General features: G+C 38.7%; 1 protein-coding gene across 10 annotated transcripts in view; it reads right to left on the reverse strand.

Moving 5' to 3' along the window:
* Window positions 1–17,785, reverse strand: part of LOC124424162 (zinc finger protein 608-like) — a 202,324-nt gene that overhangs the window by 143,563 nt on the left and 40,976 nt on the right. For 3 of the 10 annotated variants that reach the window (XM_046962819.1, XM_046962825.1, XM_046962821.1), the window contains exon 1: window positions 8,650–9,744. The exons of 4 other annotated variants lie outside the window; for them this stretch is intronic. The gene's annotated coding sequence lies outside the window, so the exon portion shown is untranslated. Of the gene's footprint in view, window positions 1–8,649; window positions 9,745–17,785 lie in introns of those variants that run through there. 3 more of the 10 variants (XM_046962831.1, XM_046962830.1, XM_046962818.1) reach the window with 2 other exon arrangements.

Below are 17,785 nucleotides of genomic sequence, written 5' to 3' on the forward strand. Positions count from 1 at the left end.
AAGGAAGAACGAGAGAAAGAAATCGTATGCGTAAGAGCGAGATAGTCTCTTCGTAACTTTGAAATTACTTTTTTTAATATTATAATTTTTCTTTTCTTTTTTTTCCGTCATTTTTTCTTTCTTTCTTTTTTTCTTTCTTTTATTTTTTCTTCTCCTCTCGTAACCCACTTCGTTACATCTTCGCGACACTCTTTTACGATCGTTAACGTACGAACTAAAAGTCAATTATCCGAAATACTCGTACGAGCCACATGCTGTGTCGATTTACTGAGCGATAAAAATCTTTTCGTTGAGACCGAAACACCGTGAAAAAAGAAGGGAAAGGAAGAGAGAGAGAGAAAGAGAAAAAAGAAAGAAAGAAAGAAACAGAAAAGAAAAACTTTAAATACAGAAAAAGAAATGTCGATATTAATTATAAAATATAATCCAAATGTAAAATTACAACCTATTATATGTTTTATAAATTTCAATACACTATTTACATATTAACTGCGACGACATTGATTTATATTTGAATTTCACGTACAATATAAGAATCACGATGACGTTGCTCTTAATTACTCATCTGATTAAGTCTACTGACTTGTTAAAACAATAAAATATTTATTTCTTATAAATCTTTCGTGGCAACGTCGGATACTTGGTAATAATAACATTTTTAACATAGGGTAAAAAAAAAAAAAGAAAAAAAAAGGAAAAGAGAAAAGAATATTAATCTTAAATTGCATGCGATTACAAAAATACAACAGCATTAATGTTTCGTAAATTTCAGTGCATCAGGTAACGTACGTCCGAGCACTTAGTTTTTCATTAAGTTCCATATAAAAATATTATGATAATGTAAATATCCATTATTCACTTAATAGCTATCATAAATATTTACTTCTTAAAAATCTTTCGTAATAACGTCGAAATTGTAAAGGTAGAAATTTAAATATAGAACGCTGAGGAGGAGAGGAGAGGAGGGGGCGGGGGGACCGGGGGGTAAAAAAAGAAGAAAAAATTTATTCCTATAATTTACGCAATTGTAAAATTAAAACGTAGCAATGCCATATAAATTTTAATGTACAACGTAACACGTATACGTCTGACAATTCTCAGTTGTTCGTTAAATTTTGCCAAAAAAAAAAAAAAAAAAAAAAAAAAAAAAAAAAAAAAAAAATTGTTATAATTTTCCACGACTTATCTAATATAATTATTAAAAATTTCTAAAGAAAATAAACGAATCGTGCATTTTTAAATCATATAAAAATCCTCATATCTCTCTCTCTCTCTCTCTCTCTCTCTCTCTCTATTTTCTTCTCTTTCTCTTTCTCTTTAGTACAATAATTGAAAATTGATTTCCTCATAGTTTGAGTAAACGTAAATTTTCAAGGAGAATCTAACAGATGAGCGTTCCAACAAACGTTTACCAGTTAGGTTATCGGCCAAAGCCAAAGTAGGAAATAGCTCCCGGCTAACTCGTCAAATTAGTCCCTCTAAAGACTTTACGATTGATAAATAATAGATCAGACGAGTTCTCGTCGCTATGAGAGCCATATACGAGAGAATGAACACGCTCGAGAGACGTAGTCCAAGAGAGACTATATATATATATATATAAAAGTATGTGTAAGCGTATATGTATGTGCATATGTATGACTACGTACGTATAGAGAGAGAGAGAGAGAGAGAGAGAGAGAAAAAGAGAGATACGCTTTTCATTCGACGACTTTTTTATTCGCGAGAAAACGACCGCACGGAAATTGTTTAGCCGAGGAACAAATGCTCCTTCATCGTGCCGCTGGGTCTCGAGCATCGTGTGAACATTTTTTTCCTCTCCCTCTATCTATCTATCCATCTTTTAACACATTGTTGATCGGTCACGAGTACACGAGTACACTCGTGTTTGCACATTGCACATGCAACTTATGTAATTCTTAATGTATACAATTGAGATCTTCCCTATTATCTGTCTGTTGTTACTATATTTGTATGCTATTTTTTCTTTTTCTTTTTTTCTTTGTTTTTTTCTTTTTTTTTTTTTTTTTTTTTATTAAATTTTTATACCAACGTTATCCACATAAATATTTAGTAAATTAAATTAAATTAAATTATAAATATATTAATAAAACGTTCTAATTGATTAATAATAAATAAATATAAAAAATTCCAAAATTCCACAAAAATCAAAGTAGTGATAGATAGACAGATGATAGGAAAAATTTCCAAATTTGTTTAAATACAATAAGTATACAAAGTATAATAATATTATTTATTATTCGTCGAAATTTAATTAACTAATTAATTAATTAATTAACAATCTTTCCGAACTTAAATAATATTTTAATAACGTGATTTTAATTCAATTACGAATATGAATCGAAATGAAACTAATTAATTCTTGCATATAATATAACCCGACACATATGTGTATTCATATTATAGATATACAATGTATTTTCGCACGCGCAATGTGTGTGTATAAGTGTGTTTAATAAGGCGATACGTTTATTGCTTCCCTCCTTTCTCTCTCTCTTTCTCTCTCTCTCTCTATCCTCCTCCTATCTTTTTTCCTTTCCTTTCCCCCTTATTCCTTTCCTTTTCATCTTTTTAATCCTGCCACTTCCATCGACGTACACGTCGATGCGGCAGCTCAACGTCGTCGTTCCACCTCGCCATTAGCTCTTTCCGTAGCTCGTTGAGAGATAAACTTACGATCCTGTCGCGATGCACCACGTTCCTGCGTTTATATACCTCGAGGGCCTTCTCTCTCTCTCTCTCTCTCTCTCTCTCTCTCTCTCTCTTTGTCTGTTCCATTCTTTCTCTCTGTCCCCCTTATGACGACGAGGCGTGTTTCACGGCGACTACCTTTAACACGCTCTTCTTCTCATCGTTTCTGTACACTTGAAAGAAAGAAGGAGCAAGAGAGAAAGAGAGAAAGAGAGAGAAAGAGAAAGAAAAGAAATAAGAGAGGAAAGGAGAGAAGATGAGGGTGGTAAGGGATGAGAGGAGAAGGAGAGAAGGGGAGCGATGGGGGGGGAGTATCTCGATGATCTTTACGCCGGCGCTGACACCGTGAACGTCGATCGAGCGATTGCATTGTACGAGGCAACGTTACGAAATCGAGTTTTCTTTTCTTTTCTTTTCTTTATCTCTTTATCTCTTTCTTTCTTCTTTTCTTTCTTTTTTTTCCTTCCTTCCTTTCTTTCTTTACTTTTTATCATCATCATCCACCCTCCCCCCCAAAATGATATGTCATCAATGTGACAAAGACATTCATGTTCTTTCTCTATTCGACACTTTCGAGAAACGATTCATTTATTATTATTGTTGTTATTATTATTATTATTATTATTATTATTATTATTATTACAATTTTGATCACGTAGACTTGATTTATATCAAATTGAAATATTGTAGATGATAGAACATTTATTTGACGAAAGAAAAGATAGAAAAAGAAATGGAAAAAGAAGAAAATGTAACTTGATATAATGATGGAATCAAAAATATTCTCGATAGAAATTCGAAAGAACTGACAAAATAAATGAAATCATCTCGAATAAATTACCGTCCTAGTGTCCTCATGGATTTGAACAGAGAGAGAAAAAGAGAGGAAGAGATATATATATATATATATATATAGAGAGAGAGAGAGAGAGAGAGAGAGAGAGAGAAAGGGATAGAAAGGAGGAAAGAGGAAACGAAGGTCGACCTGCCAATACGAACATCGTTCAAAATCGTTTTCACGTCGTACCATCGTCTTCGTTTTTCCACGTAGTTTGCGAGGTAAAACGTGAGAGAGACAGACATAGATAGAAAAAAAAAATACGGTGAGAGTGAAAAAGAGAGAAAGAGAGAGAGAGAGAGAGAGAGAGAGAGAGAGAGAGAGAGGGAGAGAGAGAGAGGACATGGAAGAGCGAATCGAATCAAGCACTTAAAGGGATTGCCGGGGTGTATCGACGAACGGGAGGAAGTCACTTAGTTTAATGAAAAAACGAAGGCGGCTAACGCCGAATGAACTTCGGAAAGCTTCTCCAGGGGGACCCCTTTCCTCCCTTCTTCTTCTTCATTTTTTTTTCCTTCTCCTCGGTCTCGCGAGAGGTTCGAACGAGTCGGAAAGCGTCGATTCGGAACATTCGCAAAACTTTCATTAAATCGCTCCAGGTGGACCCATATCTCTCTCTCTCTCTCTCTCTCTCTCTCTCTCTCTCTCTATATATATATATATATATATATATATATATATATATATATATATATATATATATATATATTCGAATGATAATAATCAAAAGACGGGAAGAATGGAAAAAACCAACTGTTTATTTTCTACTATAAGCAGTAACAACACGTACTAGATTTAAAAAATATTATGTACTTGCTTTGTTGTATTTAGAGAAAACAAAAAAAGAAAAAAAAGAAGAAAAAAAAGGAAAAAATAAAAAGGAAAAAAGAAATCTCTAATTCTTCGTCGAGTAGAACTCGACACGACTTTACTTTTGTCGACTATGATTCGATATAACATCTTTCGTTTGAGCTGATCCTATATATCGTCTATTTTTTCTTTTTAAATTGTTACGGTTTTAATACCGTTTGTTATGCTGCTCCGAAGTTGAGTTCCCATTGCACCGGCGAGAAAAGTAAAAAAAAAGGGAGAGGGGAAAAAAAGGGAGAAAAGGAAAGAAAGAAAGAAAAAAAAGAAAAAAAAAAAAAGAAGAAAGAAAGGTAAAAGAGCAGCTGCTCGCGAAGACCACGAGCGTGCGAGTGCGTATGCGACCCTTCTGCGCATCGTTTTATATCTCGTGCGGGATTTCTCCCACTCTCCCCCTCCTCCACCCTCTGCACCGCACCCTACACCACCAAATCGCTACCACCATCACCGCGACCGCACAACCATCAGTAGAGCTCTTTCCCTGCACATTCTTTTTAATTGGCTTTTCAATAGCGCGACTTTTGAATTCCATCTTCACTGACCCCGTCCACCGCCACGTGGATCAGGGAAAAAAAAACAAATAAATTGTTTATTCCTTTTTTTTTCGTTTTTGATGTATTTAAAAATTAAAAAATAAAAAAGAAAAAAGAAAAGAAAGGAGGAGAGAAGAGAAAAATATCACAAAACGAGATCGTTTGTAAAATGAAACAATTTCCAGATTTGTTCGTTTAATTTTTATTATTGTTCATCGTTGTTGTTTACTGTTGTTGTTTACATAACATAGATCGTCGATAGAAGTATATATATTATTATAAATTTATGCGATCATATACTATGCGCGATGGGGTCTGGAAAATGTTATTTTTTACGTCGCAAGCAATCACCTTGTAAATCTCGCGGCAAATTCAATAAAAAGAGAAGAAACATCGAGGACAAGGACATAGAGGACATAGAGGAAAAGGATGGGGCTCTTCTCACGTCGTGGTGTGTTGGGATTTTCATGGTCAACGTGACGTATCCGAACGAAGAAAAGAAACTTGGACGGACACTGTGATAGATTGTGCTTTCGAGCTACCTGGCGCATGCTTTTTATTATGATAAAAATGAGAAGAAAAAGGAAATCTTCGAAAGAAAGAGAGAAGGAGAAAAGGAAAGAGAGAAAGAGAGAGGGGGAGAGAGAGAGAGAGAGAGAGAGAGAGAGAGAGAGACAAGGGAAAAATATAATCGATCATCTGGACTGGACGATAATAAATACATAAATTCGAAACATATATCAATATATCGACATATCGATGCAATTATAAAATTATTTGTGTACATATATACATTGTGTACATATACTAACAACCTAGAAAACGTTATCGATATGTTTATCTACGATTATTCTTCATTCTCAAGAATTTATGGTCCTCTTCGATTTACTTTCAAAATTGAACGACGTTCTTTCGTTATTGCAAAGAGGAAGGAGAAAAGAAAATAAGGAAAAATGAAAAGGAAAAAAAAAGAAGAAGAAAAAAAAAAAAGAAAAATAATAAGAAAAAGAAACAAGAAAGAGGAAACCACTTTACTCATTTGTACATAATATCGACTCGTTTTACAACTTAGCAACAACAAAGATAATAAAGGCATTTTCTTTTTTTTTTTTTTTTTTTTTTTTTTTTTTTTTTTTTTTTCTTAAAGAAAAAAAAGAAGAAAAGGAAAGAAAAAAAAGAAAGAAAAAAAAAGGAAAAAGGAAAAAAAAGAAACCAAGAAACATCGGTTCTTTTATATTGCGGAGAACCGCCTGCTGTTGTTTCTTTTCTTTTTCATTTTGTTTGCGATTACGTATCGATAATGTCTGTTCAAAGTTCAAAATAAACGAATTATATGTATCAAAAATAGTCGTGCCTCTCGTAACGACAACACGAATGACAATGACAATGCAAAAGTATTCTTTTGCTCGATAAAAAGAAATAGGGAGAGGGAGGGGGTCGTTGGAAAGGGAAAAGAAAAGTAAGAAATAAAAACCGACAGGAACCTGTACGAATAATTAAGCAACGTGCATCGTACAAGACGTTTATGCGTATCGAAATTTATTCGAAATAAATGATCGGAAGAAAATCGATTAACTCTCCTTGGAAGGAACGAAACTAGCTTCGCATAGAAAAACCGATTAGGAACATAATCGAGCTCGGTAAATTATCTTCGAGTATAGTAGAGGTAAAACGCTCGAGGCACTTCCATTCCTTATCGTAACGCTCGTCCCACGAGAGAGAAAGAGAGAAAGAGAGAAAGAGAGAAAGAGAAAGAGAAAGAGAAAGAGAAAGAGAGAGAGTATATGGCCTTTGAACACGACACATAATTACCCGAGCGTCCATTTAAAAATAATACTCCAAGTCAAGATAGACGAGAACGAAAGAGAAAGAGTGTGTGTGTGTGTAGGGAGAGAGAGAGAGAGAGAGAGAGAGAGAGAGAGAGAGAGAGAGAGAGAGACATGCGCGTACGATATAGCATTTTACGCGCCCGTAACTGTGAGAGCGTGTATATATATATATATGTATATACACATATGTGTATATGCGCGCGCGATTCTTCCCGGGCGCGACTCTACAGGTGTAAGTACGGATGTACATATAGATGGATACGTACATATACATACATACATATATATATATACATATCTACATACATACAACATACATACACAGTAGGACAGACAGACATCATAGAGACGAACGGAGTGTGCGCACGAAAGATAAAGCACGCACGAGAGAATGTGTTACTTCTATACATAAGAGAGAGAGAGAGAGAGAGAGAGAGAGAGAGAGAGAGAGAGAGAGAGAGAGAGATACTCAACCAAATGTGTATTTTATACGTGGCTTACCATGATGTTCTCGTGTGCCAGAGAACAGGCAGGACCCGCGAAAAAAGAAAAGAGATGTATCTCTATCTCTCTTCATCAAGACAAAAAAATAAAAAGACGATAGTTCTCTCTCTCTCTTTCTTTCTCTCGCACACGTACGAACGCACTCTTTCTGTGGGTAAAGTGTGCATATATATATATATATATATCTTTCTCTTTCTCGCAGCTTTTACGTCCGGAAAGTTATCTTTCGAAAATATCGACGACTCGTTCGAAAGATGTAATACCAACTAAGGTGAAAGACACCTGTCTCTATCTCTCTCTGGCGCGTACACTCTCTTCACGGCGTCAAAGGATACATAGAGAGGAGACAGACAAAGATACACACAGTAGTATCATTCGTCTCACTCGATCTTTACCGACTTCTCCCGAACAGGATCGTCGCCACATTATAAACCACCATCTCTCTCTCTCTCTCTCTCTCTCTCTCTCTCTCTCTCTCTCTCACACACACACACACACACACAAGCACTCTTCTAGAGATAGAGATAGAGAGAGAGAGAGAGTGAGTAAGTGAGATAGAAGTTACATGCGAATCGTACACTTCCGTGAGGATGTAAATATATACATACGTCTTTCGACTCGATAGTCAAACACCTTTAGCACTCCCTAATTCCCTCCCGCCCTACTACCACCGCCACTACTAACCACCGCCATTAAAACCTCCCCAATCAACCAACTATATACTCGCCTAAAACTTAGAATCATATATAGATATATATATATATATAATTCATTTTAAATTATCCATAATCGTATATAAAATCCATTTGATTGAATGCCTTTTATAATTCGAATTCGCATTACAAAAGAATGATATACTTTATTTTCTTCTTCGAAAAAAAAAAAAAAAAAAAATGAAAAAAAAAGAGAGCCATTTCGTTGATCTCTCTTTCTCTCTCTTTCTTTATATGTGACACTCACATGCAAGCTTACACACATTCAAAAAGTTAACATGTAGAAGAGAAGGAAGAGGAGGAGGAGGAGAAGGAGGAGGTGGAAGAGAAAGAGAAGGAGGAGGAACGGTTACGTTTTTCGTTCCTCCGGCGGCTGGCGCTCGCTCGGAGCTCGGCTCGTTCGATTTACGAACACACGCGGCTACGGAGAAGAGCGAACGCGCGCGCGCGCGCCCCTATCCATCCCATCCCATCCCATCCCATCCCATCCATCCATCCATCTACACAATCTATAACGCTTATGCACACGCACGAGCCACCCCTGCGACTCTATCTATCTATCTATCTATCTAACTATCTATCTATTTTTCTCTCCCACCTTCCTTCCTTTCCTTTCCTTTTTTTTTTTTTTATTTTATTTTATTTTGACTCACCGTAATACACACGCATACATATATCCCTGTCTTCTTTCGAAGTAGATATATATCCAATCACTTCTTTCTCTCTCTCTCTCTCTCTCTCTCTCTCTCTCCCTCTTCCTCTCTCTCTCTTCCTTCTTATTTTATCTATCTACTCGTATCTATCCGTCCTTCTTCTTTTCTCTTGTTTTCTCTATTCTTCTCTTTCCTTCAATTCACTTTTCTTCGCTTCGCTTCGTTTCGTTTCTCTTCGTTCTTCGCTGGTCGTCGTGCGCCGGCGATCGTTGTTACTCACGCGAAGAGAAAGAGAGAGATGGCCGTGTACTAAGAAACGAGACGGACGATGTTACACGCATTCACGCACCCACACGCAAGGCACAACGAGCTATACATATACAAACACACACATTTATATATATGGATTTATGTATGATGTATATATATATATATATATATATACATACATACATACATACATACATATATATATATTTATACGGATAAGCACGTTACACACACTCACCACCGACCAATGGACACGAGAAAAAAACGCACACGTACACGCACCAAGCGCGAATACCAGAGACGAGAGATCGAAGCAACGTTTTTCTCGTCGCTGTCGATTCTGTTTTGTTTCTTTCCTTTTTTTTGTTGTTTTTTTGTTTTCGATTATCGTCGTTCGACCGATCGAACCGATCGACCGATCTCCTACGACGAACTTCACGAGATTAAAGAAAGGATCGATTTATTCTTTTTTCTTTTTGTTTTCACATTCGCGCACACTTTATCTTCCAATGATCGTCCTTCGTCTTCGTCTTCGTCGTCTTCGTCGTCTTCGTCGTCGTCGTCGTCGTCGTCGTCGTCGTCCTCGTCGTCTCAAACTCTCGTTTAACGAAACACGTTCATGGCTACACGTTCATCTCGAGCCGTCGTCCATCCGACGACGTATTCATTCGCGAAGAAAAAATATCGACGATATTTGCCGATTAACGAGGAGAGAGAGAGAGTTATAAACGGAGAGGAAAAAAAGCGCAGACACACCGCGCCTCCCTTGTCACAAAGCACTCACGGCAGACCACAACACATGGCTGCGGGCCTCCACCGAGTTCGGTCTAACTCGGCATTACTCGGCCAACTCCGCGTACAGATGCGTCGCTAGCGATCGAAGGGCCACGTCCCTCCATCGACTGTCGGAAGAACATTTCGAGAGAATATATTACGATGTTATGATATTTTTGGATTTATCGTTTATTGTTATGTTTCCAGTAAGGTTGGAGATTTCTATGAAAAATTAATATATACATGTTCTATGAAAAAAAAAAAAAATAACTATATATATATATACATATAAAGATAATAAAAAAAATTTTTTTCTTATCGTTTCGAAAGATCCACGTAATAGAAAAAGAATTCTCATCTAGCTAATAATAATTCCCATTTATTTGTCCTTTCGTTAAACCCTAGTCGTTACGATAAAAACGTGTTACCGACTACGTTTATATGAAAAGCTCGTGCTATCTAACTTTCCAAGTAAATTGGGCTGTACCATTAGCGAAGCCGTTAAGACGAAAGAAAAGAAAGTTGAAAATGTAAAGCAGTATGTATGTGTGTGCATGTGAATATACATGTGTGTGTGTGTGTGTGTGTGTGTGTGTGTGTAAATGTGTACGACAATACACCTTATTTCTCTTCGACATTAACCGTTTGTTTATCTCTCAAGCGAACGAAATGACTCGTATTTAAGATTCTTCAAGTTCTTCAAATTCGCGTACATCAACAATTCTTGTAAATTCCTCTTTTCACGAGGTCTCCTTTGTTCTCCTCAAAGGACCCATCATTGGTACGACGAGAAAAGGGAGGAAGTCGAACTGCCTCTCTTCTCTTTCTCTTTCTTATTCTCTGGCACGGCCGTGCGATCCGATCCCAGCATTTAATTTGCACTTTATTGCGCCCATTAAGGCGAGCTACTCTCTCTCTACGATGTCTCGAGCAAAAGCCTGCACGTAGCTTACCCAGAAATCACGTAAAACATTTGCCCCCAGAGTGAGAGAGAGAGAGAGAGAGAGAAGGTGGACGGGGGTTAGTGGAGAGGAGGGAAGGGCGGGGGGGTGCTAGGAGACGACGAAGAGAACCTAAAATCTTCCTAAAACAGACCACCACCTTGCGTTTATTCCAATCGAATCCTCGCGATATTGTTTTTATGCGTTTTCGACCGGTCATCGTAGGGGAGAAAAAAAGAAAGAAAAAAAGATAAAAATAATAAAAGAAAAAAAACAATAAACAAAAAAGAAAAGACGGAAAGAAAGGAAGAATGCAACAACAACGACGACGACGACGACGACGACGACTGTATCGAAGGAGGCGCGGCATATTTGAAATTTATATTTTTCTTCGGTGGAAGGGGATGGGGAGAGGGTGTAAATCTTGGTAGGATTTCTATCTCCTTTTCATTCCAACTTTCCTCGGCTTTTTGGTATTCACGAGCATCGATCTTGTCTCATCGAATTATTCAAGAATTTAAAAATATACGAGATTAACGAGAACCTACGGGAGAGGTCGAAACACTGTGGTTCATAACGACGACAGAGAGAGAAAGAGAGAAAGAGAGAAAGAAAGAGAGAGAGAGAGAACTGTCTTGTACTGATTCAAGTTAATTCGTGAATCTAAAGCGTGATGATGAGAGTAAAACGGGGAACGAGAGGTAAGAGAGAAAGAGATATATATATATATCTCTTCTATATATATAGAGAGAGAGAGAGAGAGAGAGAGAGAGGAGAAACAGAGAACGTACAAATGAAATTATTGTTTAGAACGAACGAACGGCAAGTGCGAGTAGTACTACACAGTAGTAATAATAATCATAGTAGTACAGTAGTAGTAGTAGTAGTAGTTAGTGCAAGCGAGAGAAGTTCGTTGTCAATTTCCGGTAGTGGCCAAGTGTTCAAGGGGTTCGTACAAGCATTCTACATCTACGTCATCGTCGTCTTCGTCTTCACCGTCGTAGTCCTTGTCGTAGTTGTCGTCATCATCGTCGTCGTCGTAGTCGTCGTAGTCGTCGTAGTCGTTGTAGTCGTCGTCGTCGTCGTCGTCGTCTTCCTTCTCATCTTCCGCCGAAGGCCGCACGGTGTCACGACGAGCGTAGCCGGGATAGCCGAAGCGGCGAATGGGAAGCGAGTGGGAGCGCGGAGGAGTCCGAAGGAGCTCGAAGGAACGATGGTGGGGGGCGAAGGAACACGAAGGAGTCCAGCGCCTCGCTCTCTTGGCTTCTCTGCCGGCTCTCTGCGTCGAGACAAAGGCACCTCTTCTCTCTCATTCTCTTTCTCTCTTTTTCACTTCTACTCACGGTTCTTTCCGCCTCTCTATTATATCGCCCTCCTTCCTCCTTCTGCAAAGAACTCCCCCTCCTCCCTACCGCTGCGCCACCTCTTTTCTTCCCCCCTTTTTCCTGTCCTTCTGCTCCTCCCATTCTTTTACTTTCTCTCTCTCTCTCTCTCTCTCTCTCTCTCTCTCTCCTTCAGTCTCTATCTGTTAGTATTTCTCTTTTTTCTCTTTTTCTTCTTTTTACGTCTTCTTTCTTTTTTCTTCTTCGTCTTCTTATTCTTTTTCTTCTTTTTTTTTCTTTTTTTTTCTCTTTAACATCAAAGACAAGACGAGGAAAAGAGATAAAAGGAACAGTAAGAAGGAAGAAGGCGGTTAAGGGGAGGGGGGAGGGAGGGAGAGAGAGAGAGAGAGAGATCTCGTCGGTGACAAACAACACAACGCGATGCGGGCGAAGTAAAGTGATGGCAATTAGAAGACGTTCGGTTTAACTCTTCTACTCGGCTATTGATACGAGAGACACTAAAGTTACCAATGATTACCGTGCAACCGGAAACTCGGATCGATTCCTCGTTAAGCGAGGGAATCACATCGATACATAGAGATTCGCAATTAGAATTGACGTGCCAGCTTCTCTTTTGCAAAACCAATGACGATATACATGTGTATACACACACACACACATATATATATATATATATATATCCACGATCTTTTGATCTTTTGATCTTTTGATCGTTTGATCGTTCAATCGATCGATCGTTCGGTCAATCGGTCGACCTAAAATGGCGTCCATGTATATTAAACCATTATTTTTATCGCCGGCTTAATTAAAAGTGACCTATTATATAATTAATCGATTCAAACGAATCGGTTTCGTTAAATATCAAAGTTCATAATGCTGCTACCGGGAGAAGAGACGGAGTTATCCATGCGTAGAAAAGGAAGATCGAAGACGCGCTCGTCTTTCTATTTACGCATACGCGCACACGTATGTATATACGTATCTCTTCTCTTAACATGTGTATGCACACAGAAATCTACTGCGAAAGGGAGAGAGAGAGAGAGAGAGAGAGAAAGAGAAGTGCGCGTACAAGAGTTATACGAGAAGAAATATACGCTAGGCGTAGGCGGTAGCAAATAAGAATACCGTGAACATGCAATAGACGGAGTAAAAGAGAAAGAGAAAAGAGAGAAAGAGAGAGAAAGAAAGAGAAAGAGAACACACATAGCACGAGAGTAAAGCTCGTACAAGGAATCTTCGATTCTCTTGGGTTTTCGCAGAGCGCACCCTCGTCACGCCTCTTTGATAAAGAACGAAAGAGAGAAAGAGAGAGAGAGAGAGAGAGAAAAGGACGGAGCTAAAACGTTGGTGTGTATTCTCGATGTAAACGTGTGTAAGTGCGTATGTACGCTAGCTTCGGGCGTCTCTTTCCTCCGTCTTTCTCGCCCCTCTTACTCTCTCTCTCCCTCACTCTCTCTCTCTCTCTTTCTCTCTCTCTCTCTCTCCCTCCCGTTTCAACAGCATATACGTTGGATCTTTCTCTGTTCTTTTCTCTTTCCTCTCTTTTCTCTCTCTTTCTCTCTTAAAAGAGACTCGTGGAAGACCCCACAATGAACTACACGAAGAGGCTCGTGTTAAGGGTAAACGCGCATAGTAGCCTGCCTCCCCTCACCCCTTTCCATTAATAACAGCTTCAGGGATCCTTCTCTGCCTTTTTAACAGTCGCACGTGAAAACTAACACGAGTGCTACTACCTGCCTCCTGCATGCGGCCAAATGTGAGAGAGCTCCCTGATTCTCTTTCTCTCTCTCTCTCTCTCTCTCTTTCTCTGCGGCTTCTAATATCTCGCCTTTTCGATTGTGTCGGTGTTGCTCGTTACAAAGCACCGCCGACTTTCCCTGAATAGAATGTGTACAGTCGTTTTTTTTTTCTACTCTTTTAAAGCAACCCATGTTATACTACTACTGCTGCTGCTGCTGCTACTACTGCTGCTGCTGCTGCTACTACTGCTGCTGCTGCTGCTGCTACCCCACCGCCATTGCCGTCATCGCTCCATGACTTTTTCTTTTTTCTTTTCTTTTCTTTTCTCTTTTTCTTTTTTTTTTGCGTCTTTCATATTCTACCCTATACGAATTATTCACGAAAATTGTTTCTTTTCGGTTCGTTTAATACTTGTGTGTTTGTGTATATATATATATATATATATATATATATATATATATATAGTTATAAAAAAAATTATATGTACCTGTGTATGTACGGTAGTTAATGGTTATATAGAAAAGAATTAGAAAAGTACGGACATGTTCTAATAAAATGGCGGCGATACGGTCCAAAGCAACTCTTTTTGTTTCGATAGAGAGGCAAGTGGTACGACTATATCCGTGAGTCATCTGGCAGTATATTAAATTCTCTCTCTTCTCCCTACTCTTTCTCTTTCTCTCTCTTTCTCATTCTTTCTCTCTTGCTCTCTGTTCTCTCCCTTTTCTCTTCACGAACAAGCCTGAAGCCAGAGGATTAGATGGATCGGATCGCCGTTGTATAAAAGGGCTGATCGACATCTGCTCTCTAGTCTTGCGGTGACATACACGGTCGAATCTGCTCTCAAAAGGTTAACATGTCAAAAAGAAAAGAAAAAAGAAAAAAAAAGGAAAAAAAAGTATCAATCATATGTGGATTACATATGTACTTACACACAAACATATATATATGCATCGTGGATTCGTCAAACAAAATCGAAATTAATCTCGAACATATCACTTATTTTTTTTATATCATCTTCTCTTTAGAAACACGTCTTCTTTTTTTTTTTCTTTGAATAAAACGATTAAAAAAAGAATCCATGATGGGAAGAACACCGTGTCGCCACCTTGCGTTTCTCGTCTAATACTAACTATCAAGAAATTTGGCGATAATAGTACCTTTCTCATTTCTTTCAGAATTACGAATGTTTGTGCCGATAAAAGTGTATGCATCTCTCATTAAAATTCTTTCTTTTTGATGGTAATAAAATTGCATTGCAATCGTCGCAAACACAAAATGTACTTACAATTAAAATGTTTACGTAGTAACATCTCCTCTCTCTCTCTTTCTCTCTCTCTCTCTCTCTCTCTCTCTCTCTATTTATATATATATATATGTCCCTCCTTTCTCTTTCTCTCGAAGGATTTCGAGGGTATAAATGTCGTCAAAGGAATATCACGAATTTAAATATAATGCGTGTATGTTCACGTGCGAGTATGTATATACATATATGTATGTATATATATATATATATATATGGACGAGCGAGATGTCATGTACACGTTCTTGTTTGTGCGTACGTAACATTTGCACGATATACGCATATGTGTATATGCGTGAATTATGTATCTACATATGTGCACACGTGTTTATGTACATGTATATGCATGTCATACGCTTACGTACATATTTGCCTGATTGGAGAAAAGAGACGGGTTTTGAAAATGTAGAATAATCATGCTTGTGACTTCTCATTGGTACTCGAACGATTAATTAAGTACGATGAATGCTCTCTGCGGATAGCAAAAGGGGATGAGGATGGTGCTGATGGTGGTGGTGGTGGTGGTGGTGGTGATGGTGATGTTCAGTGAAAATTAGTGCCACGAAAATCAGCGCGTTGCTATGGGGCTTCTCTCGTTTGGTAAAATATTCTACCCTTCTCACTCACCGCATATACATATATAGGAGCATTTTATGCAATAGAGAGAGAGAGAGAGAGAGAGACAGAGGATAGAGAAGGGTGAGGGAGAGAAGGAAGAGAGGCGTTGAAAAGCATAGCTCGCGAAACGATTCCCAGCCCTCCATCGTGTCGTCAAAGCGGTTGGTAGGGTTCATTTAATAAGCAAACTGATATACGTAATAAGGTATACGTATGTACACACGTCGTATGCATATATGCATGTACGTACCTGCAAATGATAAGATGGGTACAAATATGGGCGTCGGGTTGTTCCTACTGAAAATGGCAGTGTTTTCCTAGAACATAAGGGCGCTCTACCCTTATAAACGAGTCTTCGAGCGAGACGCGATCATTTGGGCAAATAAGCGTGAAATTTCTCGATTTGCTTCTGCGTAGACGCAGTGGGTGGCTGACAAAGAGACCGAACCGTGCCACTTCGATTGAATGTATGGGTGAGAGAAGGGCTGCATGTGTATTCGCGCGTGCAGTCACGTGCATGCTACGCTTCTCATTCTCTCTCTCTCTCTCTCTCTTTCTCAGCGTTGTGGAGATCTCTTATGCCTGAGAGAAGCTTCGTGGACTCCGTCACACGAATTCCCTGGGTTTACGTTCGTGTGTGCGCGTGTATGCGTTGCCCGTAGGCCGAAGTAGTGAATAATAGCGAAGGAAAAGGGACTGAGCTGAGAATGTGAATACATGTGTGTACATGTGTGTGTAAGTGAGGTAGATATCTATATGTAGGTGTGTTGCAAGAGAGAGAGAGAGAAAGAGAGAGAGTGAGAGAGAGTAGATACGTTGCTGGCACGACAGGGATGAAATGATAGAGAGAGAGAGAGAGAGAGAGAGAGAGAGAGAGATTGGGTATTTACAGAAAAGAGATAGAGTGTGCTGAGAACGACGTGTGTTGTGCGTATTCGTGTGCGTGTTGTATGGTTGTGTGTGTGTGTGTGTGAGAGAGAGAGAGAGACGAAATTTGTAAGGAATGCAAGAAGAAGAGGGAAATAAAGATAGGATCGAGCTAAACAGAGAAAGGGAGAGAGAGAGAAAGGGAGGGAAGAAGGATGGAGTAGAACGGCTGATATACATATATACTGTCTCATAGAGGATACCGAAGAGAGAGATAGGGAGCAAAGGGGCGATAAAAGTGCGCACGAAATGCGTACGAGGAAGAGGCGAATGACGACACTGAGAGAGAAAGAAAAAGAGACAGTTGTGTTGGATGTAGAATAAGAGGAAAAAAGAACGAAGATAACAGGGAGAGAGAGAAAGAGAGAGAGATAGAGAGAGAAGATGAACGCTTCGAAGAAAAGGACAGAGAGTTACGTGACTACAAAGTGAGAGAAAGAAGATAAAGAGAGAGAGAGAGAGAGAGAGAGAGAGAGAGAGAGAGAGAGAGAGAGAGAGAGAGAGAAAGAGTATAAAGTACTCTTTCTTTAGCTATATAGGAAGAGAGACAGAGACGGAGAAGAGAACGTAGATCGAGTAGGTGAGAGAGAGAGAGAGAGAGAGAGAGAGAGAGCGAGAGAGAGAGAGAGTGAGAGAGAGAGAGACACACACACACATACACGCATATACTGTGTTTGTCTCCTCTCTTTCTACTTACGCGAATATTGAACGTAGCACGAAAGGAAATGAGAAAGAGATAGAAATAGAAATAGATAGATAGATAGATAGATAGAAGAGAGAGAGAGAGAGAGAGAGAGAGAGAGAGAGAAATCGAAGGTATAAGAGTTGGTAGGAAGAAAAGACGTGGAAAAAAAAGTTAGCAGATTGGCAACGATAGTCTCGACCAAGAAGTGCTTTGCGTGGCCTGCATTTTATCGGAGATATCCTTTAAATCCCTTTGCCCGCAACAAACTCTTTGACACAACAAGCGCGACCACGAACACGAGAAAGGTGCGAATAATCGTGTCTTGACGCGCTTACATCCATCCATAATCATATATACATATACATACATATATATACATATATACATATGCTAATACACATAAGCTTATATTTCTACCATATGTTCGTCTCCTTCTCCCTTTCTCTATCTCTCTTTCTCTTTATCTTCGTACATTCTCGAAAGAAGAATATATAATTATTATGGAAGTTTCCAATGATATCATTAATTCTACGTT

Source organism: Vespa crabro, chromosome 5 (genome assembly GCF_910589235.1).
Source record: "Vespa crabro chromosome 5, iyVesCrab1.2, whole genome shotgun sequence".
Classification (NCBI taxonomy): Eukaryota; Metazoa; Arthropoda; class Insecta; order Hymenoptera; family Vespidae; genus Vespa; species Vespa crabro.